This window comes from Mustela putorius, unplaced genomic scaffold, assembly GCF_011764305.1.
Source record: "Mustela putorius furo isolate JIRA1106 unplaced genomic scaffold, ASM1176430v1.1 tig00000228_pilon_pilon_pilon, whole genome shotgun sequence".
In the NCBI taxonomy this organism is placed as follows: Eukaryota; Metazoa; Chordata; class Mammalia; order Carnivora; family Mustelidae; genus Mustela; species Mustela putorius.
The window spans coordinates 12,029,511-12,049,241 of record NW_025421322.1 but is presented as its reverse complement, the minus strand read 5'-3'; positions in this window follow the sequence as shown (position 1 = coordinate 12,049,241).

Here is a 19,731-nt window from a genome sequence, read left to right as displayed (position 1 = left end):
ACAGAAATTTAAAGAACTAGTAGGAAAGCCAAGCACACACCTTCACAGTGAGAAATATTTGATACCCTCTTCCCCCAACTATAGTTATTTTGCCAATTCTGAAAATATGGAGGTCTTTTTTTTTTCCTAAGTAAACCTTTTGAGACTCTTTCAACTGGCTTTTGAAATGGATAAACATACATGCTATATTTGTTGTGCTATATTTGAGGCAATGGTTCAAGTTTGTGAATCGTGGGGATTTTCTAATTTCAGTCATCAGTAGCATTGTTTAGTGTAATCTGCACTAGTGTGACTGATGTTTTCCCAGGAGGATGTTGTCCTACCATACGGAAGCTCCCTAAATCCTTTCTATTCCCAAATATAAAATCTGGTTGACTAAATTATCTTATTTTCCTACAGTCAGCTTTAGATTCATAATAGGAAAAATATTTATGCAATTGTGGTTAAACCTTTGGAAAACAATTTTACAGATGAAAGAGAATTTAAAAAGAGGAGTAGATGAAAGTAGCCTTGACTAGAGGGATAGGAGGAAGTTGAACTGGCTTTTTTGAGTCATGAAGAAACTACATGCAGAGTCACAATGGCTTGACAATTTCATGCAGTGCTTAGAAATGAGAAGTTTTCAAGCTGGTAAGACTATCAATCTCCCAAAAAAGGAACATTCGTGTGATCACTTTATGGCCTTTGTGAGAGCTGCAGTGATTACCTCTAAATGAACTACAATGAAAAAAAAGTCAGAAAATATTCTTGCCTATCCTCATTTGTATCATGTCCATACAGTGGGCACCCATGAGGGTGATGAAACTCTATAGTCTCTTTTGAAGTGACACTATGCAAAGTGAATCTTTCCTTCACTGACATTTACTTCAAGGTCCTGTTCCAAAGCCAGGGCTTTGACTTAGAGTCTGAACTCTCCTCCCCTAAACTCCACAAGCATATTTATGTGCACATAAACACCTAAATGGAAAAAAAAATCAAGGTTATGTTAGGCTCATCGAGGTCCAGGGTGTGCTCTGAATTTCAAATGCCAGGTGCCTTAAAAGGAATAGATAGGTTCTATTTAGGTTCTCTCTCAGAAAGAGAGAACCAAAAATCTGAAAAAGCCTTCTAACTTAGCCATTTCCTAAGCTCTGCATTACCTTGGTCAATCCTCATAACCACAGCAACCCTGAATAGCATGTGTTATCATTATTATTCTTTCACAACAGAGGAAGAACCAAAGCTCAGAGATAAAATGTCATGTTCTTAATCAGAAAGCAAGTAACTATCCACCCACTTTTGGACTTCACATGCTGTGCTCTTTCTTCTGTGAAATGTTCAGAAGATTCAGTGGAGCAGAACTCAAAAGTAAAATCACTTCTCCAGCAGTGATTACAGACTTCAAGTCAACCATCTCTGGGTCCTCTTATTTTGATGAACAACCAGATATTAATCTTCAACTGATATTTTATTCACTAATAAAAATGAGAAAGTTGCCCAGAAAGTGTTTGAAGTTCTTCTAGATCTAACCCATTTTGTGGTGTTTCCTTCCCAATTCTCAATGAAGACTTCTCATTCTTGTGGCTGTTTAATAATAGCCTTGATAGGGTAGCTTATTCAACAGCACAGATTTTGCTTTGTTATAGAACAAAATTAAACAGCTCCCAATGCCTTTGATTCCCAGGAAATCTTCCCAAAATTTCCTGGTTTAATTTACTTCATGATTTCTGAAATGTCTCCAACGATTGATATTTTAGAGAAGTAGGAAACATGCTTGGAATATATGAGAGGAATATCTTACAAAATTCAGACCTTGATCCTTGTGAAAGCAAACCCGACTAGAAATTCACTTTCATACTTAAAGCAAGCTGAGCACTCTACTTGCAGAGACAAAGCAACAATGAGGATTTTTATAGAAGGCAAGGTCCATAACAGCTATTCACATGTCTGTAACAGGAGTTTGGGAAATATTCCCACTCAGGATCCTCTTTAGAATCCAAACCTTCATGGGTTCACTTGAGTGTAAAAGCTCTGTCATTAGTCCTACTTTGCTTTTGTATTCCTCCTATTTTTTTAGTCATCCACACAGGAGCAGTGTTTATTTGCAACATCTGGAAATGAGGGAATTAGTAGGGAGGAGATAATTTGTGGGATGGATAATAGTAAGAACTCACTGGATAAGGTCCAGGTAGAATCTTCCAGTTCATGCTTCTATGATACATTTGTGTTTGGGCACTATAGTTTGTGCGAGCCAAATCCTTTTCCAGGAAATCTGGACTTCATGCATAAGAAAAAAAAACCTCAGGACACCCTATCTTCATTGCTAAAAAATCTCCTTTGGGGTAAACTTTCCTTTCTTCACCAGGGTGGTCTTCTTGGGCTCATTTGCCTCTTTCTTACTTACCCCTCCCTGAAGAAGCAGTTCTCTCATCCAGTTTTACATTCATTAAATTGTTGCTTGCTATTAAGGGAAAACTCTTCTAACTTGTGCTGAGTTCCAGTGAGTTAAACAATAGTTTTTAATTGTCATAAGAGAACAGAAGAGGGGAGGTAGATAACAGGGTAATTATGGAAAACAGAGCCCAGAGAACCTCTCATGGCCCTCCTTTTTAGTAAACATAAACTAATCCCTCTATGTTTCAGAGTCAATGAAGTAAAGTAATATTTCTGCTACTCATTCTAAGATAAAAATAACACTCTAATAACAGCTGGAGAACAAATCCAGACTTCAGGGGTCTTGAGCCATATTTATGGAAACACAGCAGAACTTGATGGAATAAAAATACTGATCTCTTTTTAAAAGATTTTTTTTTTATTTAACCAACAGACAGAGATCACATGTAGGCAGAGAGGTAGGCAGTGGGGGGAGAATCAGACTCCCTGCCGAGCAGAAACCTCAATGCAGGGCTTGATCCCAGAACCCTGAGGTCATGACCTGAGCTGAAGGCAGAGGATTAACCCACTGAGCTACCCAGGCACCCATAAAAATACTGAATCTTTTATATTCAAGGCATCTCACCTATAAATTCACAGAAATGCCATCTCTGATTCACAAAATTGATTAACAAAGCATCTGCAAAATCATAGGCTTCAAGTCACACATTTGAATCACTCAAGTACATTGAAAAAACAAATAAATACTAACAGATTCTACAACATATTCACCAGTATACAGACAGGGAGGAAAAGAATCAGTGATATGCCAAATGCCTTCACCTATATGGACTAAAAAGAAATACAAAACTACTAAAAAGGATACCTACTAAACTTTGTGTAGAAGGTCAACACCATGGCAAATTTTCCAAGAATGAGTTAAGAACAGAGCTGAGGAGGAGAAGGAGGAGCAAGATGGTGGGGGAGTAGGAGACTAATATCATTGGGTCCCAGAAGTTCAGCTATAGAGTTATCAAACCATTTTTGAACACCTATAAACTCAACAGGAGATCAAAGAGCAGAGCAGCAATTCTAGGAACAGAAAATCAACCACTTTTTGAAAGGCAGTATGTGTGGAGAAGTGAATCCAAGGTAACATATGGGAAGACAGACTGTGGGGGGAAGGGCTGGCTCACAGGAGGCAGTAGAGCAGCAGAGCACAAAATCAGAACTTATAGAAGTCAGCTCCACTGAGGGACACTGCTCCACAGGCTAAACAGGGGGTGGAGCCCTCGCTGAGACAGTGTGGTCTCAGGAACTGTGGTGTCTCAGAAAGACAAAGGTGTCTGAGTGTGGCAGAGCTACTAGGCATTGGCGTGGGGAAGTCGGCAACAGAGAAGGAGCCAAGAAGTGGGCTCTCAGCTAGGCGTTACCTTAAACTGTGATCCAAGGCACAGTCGGGCCACTACTCTTTGAGCAGGGTCCCCACAAGTGGCAGATCCAGAGAGACCCCCCTCCATCATCCTCTAGGAGGTACAGTGTGGAAGCACACTACAGGAATCTGTTGGGTTTGGAGACTCCAAATGGGGCCATGCACCAGAGATAGAAATGCTGGGTCGCAGGCTCGGTGAGCTCAGAGTGCAGCCAGGGACCAGGGAGACAGGAGGGATTGACTGATTTTCTTTGAGGGTGCACTGAGGAGTGGTGCCCTGAGCTCTCAGCTCCTATGGGGCTGGATATTGGGAGGCCATCATTTTCATTACTAAAATCTAACCAAGTTGAAATTTTTAAAAAGCTATTAATGAGGAGCAATAAAAAATGGAGGATCTTACTGCTAGGATAAATGATGCAGAAGAGAGAATTAGCGATCTAGAGGACCAAATTACAGAGAATAAAGAAGCTGAGCAAAAGAGAAATAACTACTACACCATGAGGGGAGAATTCAAGAGATAATTGATACCATAAAACAAACCATATTAGAATAATTGCAATTCCAGAGAAGAAAAAGAGAGAGGGGCAAAAGGTTTATTGGAGCAAATTATAGCAGAGAATTTCCTTAATTTGGTGAAGAGTACAAGCTTCAAAATCTAGGAGGCACAGAAAACCCCCCTCAAAATCAATAAAAATAGGTCCATACACCATCATCTAACAAAAAAACTTGCAAATCTCAGTGACAAAGAGAAAATCCTGAAAGCCACTTAGGCCAAGAGGTATGTAACATACAATAGTAGAAATATCAGATTAGCAGCAGACTTATCCACAGATACCTGGCAGGCCAGAAAGAACTGGCATGATAATATTTAGAGCATTAAATGAGAAAAATATGTATCCAAGAATACCATATCCAGCTAGGCTATTATTGAAAATAGAAGGAGAGATGAAATGCTTCCAGGAAAAACAAAAATGAAAAAATTTGTAAACACCAAACTAGCTCTACAGGAAATATTGAAAGGGGTCCTCTAAGCAAAGAGAGAGCCTTAGAGTAGTAGATCAGAAAGGAACAGAGACAATACACAGTAACAGTCACCTTACAGGCAATACAATGGCACTAAATTCATATCTCTCAATAGTAACCCTGAATGTAAATGGGCTAAATGCCCCAATCAAAAGACACAGGGTATCAGAGTGGATAAAAAAACCAAAACCCATCAATATGCTGCCTACAAGAAACTCATTTTAGACCCCAAAACACCTCCAGATTGAAAGTGAGGGGGTGGAAAACAATTTACCATGCTAATGGACATCAAAAGAAAGCTGGGGTGGCAATCCTAATATCAGATCAATTAGATTTTTAGCAAAAGACTATAATAAGAGATGAGGAAGGACACTATATCATACTTAAAGAATCTGTCCAACAAGAAGATCCAACAATTTTAAATATCTATGCCCCTAACATGGAAGCAGCCAATTCTATAAACCAATTAATAATAAAATCAAAGAAACACATCAACAATAATACTAGAGGACTTTAACACGGTCCTCACTGAAATGGACAGATTATCTAAATAAAAGATAAACAAGAAAATAAAGGCTTTAAATGACACAATGGACCAGATGAACATCACAGATATATTCAGAACATTCTATCCTAAAGCAACAGAGTACATATTCTTCTCTAGTGCATATGAAACATTTTCCAGAATAGATCACATCCTGGGTCACAAATCAGGTCTCAACTGGTACAAAAAGACTGCAATTATCCCTGCATATTTTCAGACCACATTGCTTTGGAACTATAACTCAACCATAAGAGGAAAGTTGGGAATAACTCAAATACATGGAGGCTAAAGAGCATCCTACTAAAGAATGAATGGATCAGGGCACCTGGGTAGCTCAGTGAGTTAAGCCTCTGCCTTCAGCACAGGTCATGATCTCAGGATCCTGGGATTGAGCTCTACATTAGGACCTCTGCTCAACGGGAGGCTGCTTCCCCTTCTCTCTCTGCCTACTTGTGATTCCTCTCTCTCTGCCAAATAAATAAATTAAAAAAAAAAAAAAGAATGAATTGGTCAACCAGGAAATTAAAGAAGAATTGAAAAAATTCATGGAAACAAATGAAAATGAAAGCACAATGGTTCAAAATCTTTGGGACACAGCAAAGGCAGTCCTGAGAGGACTGAAATGAAAATATATAGCAATACAAGCCTTTCTGAAGAAACAAGAGAGGTCTAAAGGATACAACCTAACCCTACACCTAAAGGAGCTGGAGAAAGAACAGCAAAGAAAGCCTAAACCTAGTGGGAGAAGAGAAAATAAAGATCAGAGCAGAAATAAATGAAATAGAAACCAAAAGAACAGTAGAACAAATCAATGAAACTAGGAGCTGGTTTTTTGAAAGAACTGATAAGATTGATAACCCCCTGGCCAGACTTATCAAAAAGAAAAGAGGAAGGAACCAAATAAATAAAATCATGAATGAAAGAGGAGAGATCACAACCAACACCAAAGAACTACAAACAAGTATAAGAACATATGTGCAATCAAACACCAGCAAATTTGACAATCTGGATGAAATGGATGCATAACTAGAGACACATACTGAAATTGAACCAGAAAGAAATAGAAAACCTGAACAGACCCATAACCAGTAAGGAGATTGAAACAGTCATCAAAAATCTCCCAAAAAACAAGAGCCCAGGACCAGATGGCTTCCCAGGGGAACTCTAACAACCATTTAAATAAGAATTTATACCTATTCTCTTGAAACTGTTCCAAAAAATAGAAATAAAAAACTTCCAAACTCATTTTATGAGGCCAGAATTACCTTGTTCCCAAAACCAGACAAAGACCCCACCAAAAAGGAGAATTACAGACACTAATATCCTTGATGAGCACAGATGGAAAAATTCTCACCAAAATACTAGCCAATAGGACCCAATAGTACATTAAGTGAATTATTCAACACAACCAAGTGGGATTTATTCCTGAGCTGCAAGGTTGCTTCAATATCTGCAAATCAATCATTGTGGTATAGTACATTAGTAAAAGAAAGAACAAGAAACATATGATAATCTCAATAGATGCTGAAAAAGCATTTGACAAAGTACAGCATCCTTTCCTGATCAAAACTCTTCACAATGTAGGGATAGAAGGGAACATATCTCAATATCATCCAAGCCATCTATGAAAAACCCACAGCAAATATCATTCTCAATGGGGAAAACCTAAGAGCTATTCCCCTAAAGTCAAGAACATGGGAGGAATTTCACTATCACCACTGCTATTAAACAGAGTACTAGAAGTCCTAGCCTCAGTAATCAGACAACAAAAAAGAAACAAAAGGTATCCAAATTAGCAAAGTCAAACTCACTCTTTGCAGATGATATGATACTTAATATGGGAAATCCAAAAGACTCCACTCCAAAACTGCTAACATTTGTACAGGCATTCAGTAAACTGTCAGGATATAAAGTCAGTGCACATAAAAATTAATAATTAATTAATTAATTAATTAATTAAATCAATGCACAGAAATTAGTTGCATTTCTATACACCAACAGCAAGACAAAACAAAGAGAAATTAAGGAGGTGATCTCATTTACAACTGCACCCAAAACCATAGGATACATAGGAACAAACCGAACCCAAGAGGCAAAGAATCTGTACTCAGAAATCTATAAAGTACTCATGAAAGAAATTGAGGAAAGACACAAAGAAATGGAAAATGTTCCATGCTCATGGATTATAAGAACAAATATTGTGAATATGTCTATGCTACCTAAAGCAATCTGCACATTTAATGCAATCCCAATCAAAATACCGTATTTTTTTTTAAAAAGAAATGGAACAAATAATCCTAAAATTTATATGGAACCATAAAAGACCCTGAAGAGTCAGAGGAATGTTGAAAAGGAAAACCAAAGCTGGGGCATCATAATTCCAGACTTCAAGCTCTATTACAAAGCTGCGATAATCAAACAGTATAGTACTAGCATGAAAAAAAACACATAAATTAATCGAACAGAATAGAGAGCCCAGAAATGGACTCCATGGTTGACTAATCTTTGACAAAGCAGGAAAGAATGGAAAAAAAGACAGGAAAAAAAAAAAACAGTCTCTTCAACAAATGTTACTGGGAAAATTTGACAGCCACATGCAGGAGAATGAAACAGGACCATTTCTGTATGCCACACATGAAAAGAGACTCAAAGTGGATGAAAGACCTCAATGTGAGAAAGGAATCCATCAAAATCCTTGAGAAGAACACAGGTAGCAACCCTTTAGACCTCAGCCATAGCAAATTCTTCATAGAAACATCGCCAAAGGCAAGGGAAGCAAGGGCAAAAATCAACTATTGGGATTTCATCAAGATCAAAAGCTTTTGCACAGCAAAGGAAACAGTCAACAAAACCAAAAGACAACTGACAGAATGGGAGAAAATATTTGCAAATGACATATCAGATAAAGGGCTAGTGTCCAAAATCTAAAAAGAACTTATCAAACTCAACATCCAAAGAACAAATAATCTAATCAAAAAATGGGAAGAAGACATGAACAGACATTTCTGAAAAGAAGACATCCAAACGGCCAACAGACACATGAAAAAGTATTCAACATCACTTGGCATCAGGAAACTACAAATCAAAACCACAGTGAGATACCACATCACAGCACTTGGAGTGGCTAAAATTAACAAGTCAGGAAATGACAGATGTTGGCGAGGATGTGGAGAAAGGGGAACGCTCCTACACTGTTGGTGGGAAGGCAAGCTGGTATAGCCACTCTGGAAAACAGTATGCAGGATCTTCAGAATGTTGAAAATAGAGCTACCTTACAACATAGCAATCACACTTATTGGTTATTTACACTAAAGATATAAATGTAGTGATTTGAAGGGGCATGTACACCTGAATGTTTATAGCAGCAATGTCCCCAAGAGCCAAACTATGGAAAGAACCTAGATTTTCATCATCAGATAAATGGATAAAGAAGATGTGGTATATATATATATATATACTATATATATATAGTATATATATAACAAGATTTATTTATTTATTTATTTATTATTATATATATTATATATATTATTTATTTATTTATTTATATTATTTATTTATTATATATATATAACAAGATTTTGTTTTTTGATGTCTGTATTATATATTATATTAATATAATATATATTACATATATAATACATATACATATATAATGCATATATAGTACATATATATTATATATAATATAATATATATAATACAGACATCAAAAAAACAAAATCTTGCCATATGCAATGATGTGGATGGAACTAGAGGGTATCATGTTAAATGACATAAGTCAATCAGAAAAAGACAGTTATCATATGATCACTCTGATATGTGGATTTTTAAAAGATTATTTATTTATTTATTTGACAGAGTGAGATCTGAGTAGGCAGAGAGGCAAGCAGAGAGAGAGGGGGAAGCAGACTCCTTACTGCACAGAGAGTCCAATGCAGGGCTTGATCTCCAGAACCTTGAGATCATGACCTGAGCTGAAGGCAGAGGCTTAACCCACTGAGCCACCCAAGCGCCCCTGATATGAGGATTTTGAGAGGCAGAGTGGGGGATAGTGGGGGACAGGGAGGGAAAAAAAACAACAAAATGGGACCAGGGACAGAGACAATAAAAAACTCATAATCTCATGAAACAAACTAAGGGTTGCTGGGAGGTGGGGTGGAGGGACAGAGTGGCTGGGTTATGGACATTGTGGAGGGTATGTGCTATGGTGAGTGCTGTGAATTGTGTAAGACTGATGATTCACAGACCTGTACCCCTGAAGCAAATAATACATTATATGGTAATAAAAAATAAAAAATAAAATGTACTTTAATCAGGCAAAATACAAAGCAAAAAACTAAGCTGAGCCTTGAAGGAGAGACAGAGGTGTGTCTGTTCTTGGTGATGGGGTGGGGGGAGTTTGGGGAAGGCAGGTACAGACAAAACCAAATTGAATTCAATAATTCAGAAAATATGTGTTGAGCATCATTATTATCAAAAATTATAGCAGTCATAAAGCATCAACCTATCTCTTTTTTGTCCTGGTTGCTTGTCAGAAGTCATGATGACTTTCAGTAAGTCATGGAACTCTTATTTTAGCTTCTCTTTTTGCCCCACTATCTTAGTGTACATAACAAAAATATAGCTGAAACGCTGATTCCCATATTCAATATCAAAAATAAAGTTAATTTGAAGATTCAAATTCAATTCAGATAGATTTTATTTTAAGTCCTCCACCTTAAAGTATAATAATTTCAGTAGATTGAGGTAAATATTCTGATTCTGGAGTAGGCAGAATGGATTGTTATTAAATTTTCTATATAAATCTATATACTAAAGAGAAAAACATTCAGCATAACTCAGGTTTACAAACTGAGTTCTCTTTCTTCCTCCCTTCCTTCTCTCCTTCCTTCCTTCCTTCCTTTTTTTTTTTTTTAGCAAACTGAGTTCTTAAGAAAGTTGAGAATTCACAGGCATATATCCATTTCTATAAATGTTTAATGGAATTTAATTTTATAAATTGAACAATTTTTTGAATTATAATAAAAATCCATTTATTACACAAAAGATTTTGAAACATGTAAGACCAGCAACCCTAAACTTGCTGGACTGAATTATATATATCCAAGGTAGAATTCCTTATAGGACTTTTTTCATGGAAGAGCTTTTACTGAATTACTTTACTCGTCCTGTAGAATCTCTGTCTTAGCAATAGCTAACATTATGGGGGTGTTTACCAAATGCTTTTGTTAATACTTATGCTAAGCATTTTATATGACATGATTTAATGTTCACAACAATCCTATGAAATAAACACTATTAATCCCATTTTGTGATGGAATAAATGAAGTTTAGGAGACAACAGTTAGTCTTAAGTCACAAAGCTAGTAAATAGTGAAGCCAGGAAAAGCACCTAGAGAGTCTTACAGCAGAGCCCAAGCTCTTGGTCACTAACCCAGTAGTGCCCTAGAGACATTTATATGACAAAATCTGGCATATTTAAAACCAACTAAATGGATATCATAAATTCTTAGAGTCAATGTTAATAAAATGATGTCTTCCCCCTCCTCCTCACTTACCTATCCATAAATAATATATATAGATTGGCTACTAGCAGTTTTGGTATTTTTCATATAGCTAATTACTTTTCATACTCAGAGATGCTCAGAACATTTTGACTGTCATGTACACCGCATATCATATACAAGACAATTATCCTATGATCTCCCCGATATGAGGAATTTAAGAGGCAGAGTGGATTTCGGGGGTAGGGAAGGAAAAAATGAAACAAGATGGGATCCAGAGGGAGACAAACCATAAGAGACTCTTAATCTCACAAAACAAACTGAGGGTTGCTTGGGGGAGGGAGGTGTGGAGAGGGTGACTTGGTTATGGACACTGGGGGGGGGGTATGTGATACGGTGAGTGCTATGACATGTGTAAGCCTGACGATTCACAAACCTGTACCCCTGAGGCAAATAATACATTATATGTTAATAAAAACAATTAATAAAAAAAGAAGAATCTTGTTTAAAATTCTTCAATCTTCAGCTAAACGTTATTTTCAGGTTGCTGATACTCAAGATTTTTTTATCATTGCTGAAAAGATGAGCCATTTTGAGTGTGTACTACACTGTAAAATCCCCAAGAAGGAAAATTCTTGATAAAATGACAATGTGGAAATTACAGCTTAAAAGTAAAATAAAAGAGCCTCATGTCGATTGCTTTTAGGTCACTTAGACTAATGAAAATGCCTTGATTTTAGTCCAGCCAGGATATATCACTGGCAGCTTCAAAATTAATTTACCTTTTTCTACAAAAGCTTTAACTTATCACATTCCAAAATCTACTGTCTGGAGAATCAAGAATGCAAACTGTATTCCATATCCCTTACACCTCAATTTTATCTCCTCCATTTAGATGATGTGACATTCTGCCAAAATTGTAGGACTTACTAAATGCATTTTCAGCAGCACAGGTTCAAGTAGCTAATTTTCTCTAAGAGGTTTTCTGTTTTTCCTTACATCAGACATCAGCAAGACTTTCTTGTATAAACATAAACTGTTAAGGAGAGTTTTCAGATTTCAGTGACATCATTTTTATGTTTTACTTGAAAGGTTTTGTTTATTATTGAAAATCATTTTATTTTTATTCTGATAACCAGACACATGGTTAAGTATCCAACTCATAGAAAAAATGGATAATACTTATTAAATGTTTAACATTCATAAAACTATATCTTTAAAGGATTGACCTGTCCCTAAATGGGATTCCTTTGTGTTCTCATCTTGGAAAGGTGTTAAGAGTATGGCCAAAATTTAATTTACTTTGAGTTCCACAGATCTCCCAGGAATATCAAAATGTGATCTTTAAACTATTGACCCACTGTAGGCAGAAATGTGGTTTTAAACAGATATAAGGTCTATAAAGGGAAGCCACTGTAGGACTTGGAATTTATAAACTCAAAAGATCCAATAGAACTAAAAAATACGTGAACTTTTGGCTCAGGCCTAGTGGTGTACTTTCACTTCAACATTACGTCAGTGTGGCAGGAACAGTATTTGTTAGATTCACTAGCCATTTATCTCTTGTACCCTTCTTTTTGCACCTCTTATTTTGTGATCCCTTATTTTATAGTTAATTTCAGATCTCTTATCCTACAAGGAATTCTCTCAATACATGATAGTTACTCAGGACAACTGGACCTACCATTTGCTTCCTGTGCTTGGGAACAGATAAGAGTAGACTTTGATTCAAATGAGAAAAGTACAAACTTTTAGCAAAATGACTTCCACTTTCAAACTCATTCAAAAAAAATTTTTTAAAGTTTGTCATGATAGGGAATGTATTTTTTTTTTATTAACATGTAATGTATTATTAGTCCCAGGGGTACAGGTCTGTGAATCACCAGGTTTACACACTTCACAGCACACACCAAGCACCAATGTCCATAACCCTACCACCCTCTCCCTACCCACCTCCCCCAAAAATGCTCAGTTTGTTTTTGTGAGATTAAGAGTCTCTTATGGTTTGTCTCCTTCCCAATCCCATCTTATTTCATTTATTCTTTTCCTAACCACCCCAAACCCCCACGTTGCATCTCCACTTCCTCATATAAGGGAGATCATGTGTTAGTTGTCTTTCTCTGTTTGACTCATTTCACTAAGCATAATACCCTCTAGTTCCATCCACATCGGTGCAAATGGCAAGATTTCATTTCCTTTGAAGGCTGCATAGTATTCCACTGTATATGTATACCACATCTTCTTTATCCATTCATCTGTTGATGAACATCTAGGTTCTTTCCATAGTTTGGCTATTGTGGACATTGCTGCTATAAACATTCGGGTGCACGTGCCCCTTCGGATCATTACGTTTGTATCTTTAGGGTAAATACCCAGTAGTGCAATTGCTGGGTCATAGGGTAGCTCTATTTTCAACTTTTCAAGAAACCTCCATGCTGTTTGCCAGAGTGGTTGCACCAGTTTGCATTCCCACCAACAGTGTAGGAGGGTTCCCCTTTCTCCACATCCTTGCCAGCATCTGTCATTTCCTGACTTGTTAATTTTAGCCATTCTGACTGGTGTGAGGTGATATCTCATTGTGGTTTTTATTTGTATTTCCCTGATGCCGAGTGATGTGAAGCACTTCTTCATGTGTCTGTTGGCCATCTGGATGTCTTCTTTTCAGAAATGTCTGTTCATGCCCTCTGCCCATTTCTTGATTGGATTATTTGTTCTTTGGGTGTTGAGTTTGATAAGTTCTTTTTAGATTTTGGACACTAGCCTTTATCTGATATGTCATTTGCAAATATCTTCTCCCATTCTGTCAGTTGTCTTTTGGTTTTGTTGACTGTTTCCTTTGCTGTGCAAAAGCTTTTGATCTTGATGAAATCCCAATAGTTTATTTTTGCCCTTGTTTTTCTTGCCTTTGGCAATGTTCCTAGGAAGAAGTTGCTATGGCTGAGATCAAAGAGGTTGCTACCTGTGTTCTCCTCAAGGATTTTGATGGATTCCTTTCTCACATTGAGGTCCTTCATCCATTTTGCGTCTATTTTCGTGTGTGGTGTAAGTAAATGGTCCAATTTCATTTTTCTGCATGTGGCTGTCCAATTTCCCAGCACCACTTGTTGAAGAGACTGTCTTTATTCCATTAGACATTCCTTCCTGCCTTGTCAAAGATAAGTTGACCATAAAGTTGAGGGTCTATTTCTGGGCTCTCTATTCTGTTCCATTGATCTATGTGTCTGTTTTTGTGCCAGTACCATACTGTCTTAAAGATGACAGCTTTGTAATAGAGCTTGAAGTCCGGAATTGTGATGCCACCAACATTGGCTTTCTTTTTCAATATTCCTCTGGCTATTCGTGTCTTTTCTGGTTCCATATAAATTTTAGGGCTATTTGTTCCATTTCTTTAAAAAAAATGGATGGGATTTTGTTAGGGATTGCATTGTGTAGATTGCTTTAGGTCACAATATTTGTTCTTCCAATCCATGAGCATGGACCGTTTTTCCATTTCTTTGTGTCTTCCTCAATTTCTTTCATGAGTACTTCATAGTTTTCTGAGTATACATTCTTTGCCTCTTTGATTAGGTTTATTCCTAGGTATCTTATGGTTTTGCATGCAATTGTAAATGGGATTGACTCCTGAATTTCTGTTTCTTCTGTCTTGTTCTTGGTGTAAATAGATGCAATTGATTTCTGTGCATTGATTTTATATCCTGACACTTTACTGAATTCCTGTACAAGTCGTTTCAGAGTGGAGTCTTTTGGGTTTTCCACATAAAGTCTCATATCATCTGCAAAGAGTGAGATTATGACTTGTTCTTTGCTGATTTGGATGCCTTTTATTTCTTTTTGTTGTCTGATTGTTGAGGCTAGACTTCTAGTACTTGGTTGAACAGCAGTGGTGATAATGGACATCCCTGCTGTGTTCCTGATCTTAGCAGAAAAGCTCTCAGTTTTACCTGACAGAGAATGATTTTTTTTTCATGCTTATTTTATTTTATTTTTTTATAAACATATAACGTACTTTTATCCCCAGGGGTACAGGTCTGTGAATCGCCAGGTTGACACACTTTACAGCACTCACAATAGCACATACCCTCCCCAATATCCATAGCCCCACCGCCCTCTCCCAAACCCCCTCCCCCCAGCAACCCTCAGTTTGTTTTGTGAAATTAAGAGTCACTTATGGTTTGTCTCCCTCCCAATCCCATCTTGTTTAATTCATTCTTCTCCTACTCCCTTAACCCCTCACGTTGCATCTCCACTTCCTCATATCAGGGAGATCATATGATAGTTGCCTTTCTCCAATTGACTTATTTCGCTAAGCATGATACCCTCTAGTTCCATCCACGTTGTCACAAATGGCAAGATTTCCTTTCTTTTGATGGCTGCATAGTATTCCATTGTGTATATATACCACATCTTATTTATCCATTCATCTGTGGATGGACATCTAGGTTCTTTCCATAGTTTGGCTTTTGTAGACATTGCTGCTATAAACATTCAGGTGCACGTGCCCCTTCGGATCATTATGTTTGTATCTTTAGGGTAAATACCCAGTAGTGCAATTGCTGGGTCATAGGGTAGCTCTATTTTCAACATCTTGAGGAATCTCCAAGCTGTTTTCCAGAGTGGTTACACCAGCTTGCATTCCCACCAACAGTGGAGGAGGGTTCCCCTTTTTCCACATCCTTGCCAGCATCTGTCATTTCCTGACTTGTTAATTTTAGCCATTCTGACTGGTGTGAGGTGATATCTCATTGTGGTTTTTACTTGTATTTCCCTGATGCCGAGTGATGTGGAGCACTTTCTCATGTGTCTGTGGACGTCTGGATGTCTTCATTGCGAAAATGTCTGTTCATGTCTTCTGCCCATTTCTTGATTGGATTATTTGTTCTTTGGGTGCTGAGTTTGATAAGTTCTTTATAGATTTTGGACACTAGCCCTTTATCAGATATGTCATTTGCAAATATCTTCTCCCATTCTGTCAGTTGTCTTTTGGTTTTGTTGACAGTTTCCTTTGCTGTGCAAAAGCTTTTGATATTGATAAAATCCCAATAGTTCATTTTTGTCCTTTCTTCTCTTGCTTTTGGTGATGTACCTAGGAAGATGTTGCTGCGGTTGAGGTCGAAGAGGTTGCTGCCTGTGTTCTTCTCAAGGATTTTGATGGATTCCTTTCTCACATTGAGGTCCTTCATCCATTTTGAGTCTATTTTTCTGTGTGGTGTAAGGAAATGGTCCAATTTCATTTTTCTGCATGTGGCTGTCCAATTTTCCCAACACCATTTATTGAAGAGGCTGTCTTTTTTCCATTGGACATTCTTTCCTGCTTTGTCAAAGATTAGTTGACCATAGAGTTGAGGGTCTATTTCTGGGCTCTCTATTCTGTTCCATTGATCGATGTGTCTGTTTTTGTGCCAGTACCATGCTGTCTTGATGATGACAGCTTTGTAATAGAGCTTGAAGTCCGGAATTGTGATGCCACCAATGTTGGCTTTCTTTTTCAATATCCCTTTGGCTATTCGAGGTCTCTTCTGGTTCCATATAAATTTTAGGGCTATTTGTTCCATTTCTTTGAAAAAGATGGATGGTATTTTGATAGGAATTGTATTAAATATGTATATTGCTTTAGGTAGCATAGACATTTTCACAATATTTATTCTTCCAATCCAGGAGCATGGAACATTTTTCCATCTCTTTGTGTCTTCCTCAATTTCTTTCATGAGTACTTTATAGTTTTCTGAGTATAGATTCTGTGCCTCTTTGGTTAGGTTTATTCCTAGGTATCTTATGGTTTTGGGTGCAATTGTAAATGAGATTGACTCCTTAATTTTTCTTTCTTCTGTCTTGTTGTTGGTGTAGAAAAATGCAACTTATTTCTTTGCATTGATTTTATATCCTGATACTTTACTGAATTCCTGTATAAGTACTAGCAGTTTTGGAGTGGAATCTTTTGGGTTTTCCACATAGAGTATCATGTCATCTGTGAATAGTATAGTTTGACTTCTTCTTTGCCAATTTGGAAGCCTTTAATTTCCTTTTGTTGTCTGATTGCTGAGGCTAGGACTTCTAGTACTATGTTGAATAGCAGTGGTGATAATGAACATCCCTGCCATGTTCCTGACCTTAGCAGAAAAGCTTTCAGTTTTTCTCCATTGAGAATGATATTTGCGGTGGGTTTTTCATAGATGGCTTTGATGATATTGAGGTATGTGCCCTCTATCCCTACACTTTGAAGAGTTTTGATCAAGAAAGGATGCTGTATTTTGTCAAATGCTTTTTCAGCATCTATTGAGAGTGTCATATGGTTCTTGTTCTTTCTTTTATTAATGTATTGTATCACATTGACTGATTTGCAGATGTTGAACCAACCTTGCATTCCTGGAATAAATCCCACTTGGTTGTGGTGAATAATCCTTTTAATGTACTGTTGGATCCTACTGGCTAGTATTTTGGTGAGAATTTTCACATCTGTGTTCATCAAGGATATTGGTCTGTAATTCTCTTTCTTGATGGGATCGTTGTCTGGTTTTGGGATCAAGGTAATGCTGGCCTCATAAAATGAGTTTGGAAGTTTTCCTTCCATTTCATTTTTGGGAACAGTTTCAGGAGAATAGGAATTATCTTCTGGAAATGTTTGGTAGAATTCCCCTGAGAAGCCGTCTGGCCCTGGGCTCTTGTTTTTTGGGGAGATTTTTGGTGACTGCTTCAATCTCCTTACTGGTTATGGGTCTATTCAGGTTTCTTATTTCTTCCTGGTTCAGTTATGGTACTTTTTATGTCTCTAGGAATGCATCTATTTCTTCCAGATTGTAAAACTTGCTGCCATATAGTTGCTTGTAATATGTTCTTGTAATTGTTTGGATTTCTTTGGTGATGGTTTTGATCTCTCCTCTTTCATTCATGGTTTTATTTATTTGGGTCCTTTCTCTTTTCTATTTGATAAGTCTGGCCAGGGTTTTATCAATTTTATTAATTCTTCCAAAGAACCAGCTCCTAGTTTCGTTGATTTGTTCTATTGTTTTCTTGGTTTCTATTTCATTGATTTCTGCTCTGATCTTTATGATTTCTCTTCTCCACCTGGGTTTAGGGTTTCTTTCTTGTTCTTCTCCAGCTCCTTTAAGTGTAGGGTTAGATTGTGTACTTGAGACCTTTATTGTTTCTTCAGAAAGGCTTATACCACTATATATTTTCCTCTCAGGACTGCCTTTGCTGTGTCCACACAGATTTTGAATAGTTGTGTTTTCATTTTCATTTGTTTCCATGAATTTTTTCAATTCTTCTTTAATTTCCTGGTTGACCCATTCATTCTTTAGAAGGATGCTCTTTAGTCTCCATATATTTGGATTCTTTCCAAATTTCCTCTTGTGATTGAGTTCTAGCTTCAGAGCATTGTGCTCTGAAAATATGCAGGGAATGATCCCAATCTTTTGATATCGGTTGAGACATAATTTATGACCCAGGATGTGATCTATTCTGGAGAATTTTCTATGTGCACTAGAGAAAAATGCGTATTCTGTTGCTTTGGGATGGAATGTTCTGAATTACCTGTGATGTCCATCTGGTCCAGTATGTCATTTAAGGCCTTTATTTCCTTGTTGATCTTTTGCTTGGATGATCTGTCCATTTCAGTGAGGGGAGTGTTAAGGTCCCCTACTATTATTGTATTATTGTCAATGCGTTTCTTTGACTTTGTTATTAATTGGTTTATGTAGTTGGCTGCTCCCATGTTGGGGGCATAGATATTTAAAATTATTAGATTTTCTTGTTGGACAGATCCTTTGAGTATTATATAGTGTCCTTCCTCATCTCTCATTATAGTCTTTGGCTTAAAATCTAATTGATCTGATATAAGGATCAATCTGATCTGATATAAAGGGTGGCACCCCAGCTTTCTTTTGATGTCCATTAGCATGGTAAATTGTTTTCCACCCCCTCACTTTCAATATGGAGGTGTTTTGGGGTCTAAAATGAGTTTCTTGTAGGCAGCATATTGATGGGTTTTGGTTTTTTTATCCACTCTGATACCCTGTGTCTTTTGATTGGGGCATTTAGCCCATTTACATTCAGGGTTACTATTGAGAGATATGAATTTAGTGCCATTGTATTGCCTGTAAGGTGACTGTTACTGTGTATTGTCTCTGTTCCTTTCTGATCTACTACTCTAAGGCTCTCTCTTTGCTTAGAGGACCCCTTTCAATATTTCCTGTAGAGCTAGTTTGGTGTTTACAAATTTTTTCATTTTTGTTTTTCCTGGAAGCATTTCATCTCTCCTTCTATTTTCAATAATAGCCTAGCTGGATATAGTATTCTTGGCTGCATATCTTTCTCATTTAGTGCTATAAATATATCATGCCAGTTCTTTCTGGCCTTCCAGGTCTCTGTGGATAAGTTTTTTGCCAATCTAATATTTTTACCATTGTATGTTACAGACTTCTTGTCCAGGGCTGCTTTCAGGATTTTTTCTTTGTCGCTAAGACTTGTAAATTTTACTATTAGGTGACGGGGTGTGGACCTATTCTTATTGACTTTGAGGGCAGTTCTCGGTGCCTCCTGGATTTTGATGCTTGTTTCCTTTGTCATATTATGGAAATTCTCTCCAATAATTCTCTCCAATATACCTTCTACTTCCCTCTCTTTTTCTTCTTCTGGAATCCCAAATATTCTAATGTTGTTTTGTCTTATGGTATCACTTATCTATCGAATTCTCCCCTCATGGTCCAGTTGTTTGTCTCTATTTTGCTCAGCTTCTTTATTCTCTGTCATTTGGTCTTCTATATCACTAATTCTCTCTTCTGCATCATTTATCCTCACAGTAAAAGCCTCCATTTTTTATTGCACCTCATTAATTGCTTTTTTAAAAATTTCAACTTGGTTAGATTTTATTATTT